The sequence below is a fragment of the Phasianus colchicus genome, chromosome 21 (genome assembly GCF_987193195.1).
Source record: "Phasianus colchicus chromosome 21, bPhaCol1.hap1.1, whole genome shotgun sequence".
In the NCBI taxonomy this organism is placed as follows: domain Eukaryota; kingdom Metazoa; phylum Chordata; class Aves; order Galliformes; family Phasianidae; genus Phasianus; species Phasianus colchicus.
This window is the reverse complement of record NC_143456.1, coordinates 7835554-7837628: the sequence shown is the minus strand read 5'-3', so window position 1 is coordinate 7837628 and position 2075 is coordinate 7835554.

Genomic DNA, 2075 nt, shown 5'->3' with positions numbered 1-2075 from the left:
TGTGCTCCCATGTGATTATTCTTCTGTTTTTTTAACTTCTTACTGTTATTTCCTATCATCAAGTTACGTATTCAACTAGATACTGAGGTAGATGCTGCAAACTAGCACAGTTGGGGGAGCTTCCTTCAGAAGAAATGAAGAAAAAACAGATGTCTGATCCTTTTAGGCAAGTCCTGGTGGATTTAGGTCGAAAGGACCAGCAGCAAGGAGGTGCATGGGGTGAGAGCAGTGTCAGTGCACGGGAAATAGTGTGCAGTGCATTCGACAATTCCACGTACAAGGGTGTTGTGCATCCTCACTGCAGGCAGTGGAACATCATACTCTTGATACACAAACTGCTGCAACAAGACCTTGCTCTGCACAGGCAGGGGGCTGTGGGGAGCCTTGTGTGGCAGCAAGGAACATACAGTAGTGACAAAAGCATGCAGAAGTCAAATCACGTTTGCTGTGTGATCCTGCCCTTGTTACCTTGTAGCTGAGAAGTGCCTGAGGACCATTACCTCTTGCTTTGGACAATGTTTATGCAGTGTCTTCATGTATGAATTAAAGAAAAGAACAGCTAAAACTTGCTGGTCTGCAGCAGAGCAGAGGAGTGGAGCAAGCACACGTGAGTTTTAACGCACATAATTAAGATCACTTTGGTTTGCAACATGTGAAATTTTCCTTAGCTCCTTGGATTTTTTTTTTTCTGCTTTATCTATCAAACCAAATGGTGAGCAGACTGTGAACCATTTTCCTATCTTTTTTTAATCTTAATGTGGAGAATTTTTATTTCTGTTGCTAGAGAACCTTTCTAGCAGTCCGTAGCCTGTCTGCTCTCCTTATCAAGGCCGGAACAGAGCAGTTGGAGATTTTGGTTGTTAAGCTGCTTGTACTTTTCCAGAATTAAGTTTAGCATGAATGTAAATCATCCTAATAACATAAAGCATGGACACAAAAGCTGTAATTAACAGGAAGCATAAAACAAGGACCAACGAAAGACAGCAGAAAAGATCAGAGGCGGCTCCATCTAATGCTGCTTTTCAGCTTCCCTGAGAATGAGAGGCCAATTAATTAAATTAAAACAGGGATACTGAGCTGTTCTGATGTCTCTCTGAGGCACCAGAGGGGAGGTTTCCCAGGGGGAAGCTGGGATGGGGATGGGAACTGGTGATGATGGGTGCCCTGTCTCCCTGCTGCTGTGGCTTTAGAGGCCCTTGCAGAGCCCTGCAGGGAGTTCATCAAGTGAAGGCATGCAAGGACAAAAGCAGGTGCTCGTCCCATAAGCAGTTGCTGTGTCCTCAGTTCCTGTGTACCTGTCATCATGCTGGACTTGGTTTTTTTTTGATGTGGCTTTGTTGGTTGGTTATGTTTTTGTTTTGAAGCTGAAACTCAGGGAGGAAAAGCCTCTGTACCCAAAATCTCACCGTATGCTGGTCCAAATTACCTTTCTCTCTGATTTTTATCAAGGTGCAGACTGCATACTGGTGGGGGAATATCATATGCAGCTGTTCCCATTGCTACACCATTACTACAGAATTCCTGGAAGGAAGGGCATTTATTTTATATTCTATATTAACAGGAGGACAAATGGAATTGGTTTTGAGTTGAGGGAGGGAAGATTTAGGTTGGATGTCAGGGGGAAGTTCTTTACTGGTGGTGAGGTGCTGGAACAGCTGCCCAGAGAGGCTGTGGATGCCCCGTCCCTGGAGGTGTTCAAGGCCAGGTTGGATGGGGCCCTGGGCAGCCTGGTCTGGCATTAAATGTGGAGGTTGGTGGCCCTGCCTGTGGCAGGGGGGTTGGAGATTCATGATCCTTGAGGTCCCTTCCAACCCTGGCCATTCTGTGATTCTGTGATTCTGTGATTCTCTCTAACCCCTCTGTGTGTTTGCTGCCATGGGTGAGCAATGCTTTTCAGACTCCAAGCGAGGGGATCCTAGCAGAGCAGCTCTGGAAGCCCATGCAGGTTTGGGGGGTTTTATTTCTTTTTATTCTGAAAAGCTTTGGCATCTTTTGCTTCCTGTTAACATCTCAGCCATTTGGGCAGGGGCTCTGCTCTGTTTTGTCTTCGTGATCCCAGAGCCTTGCTGGGAGAT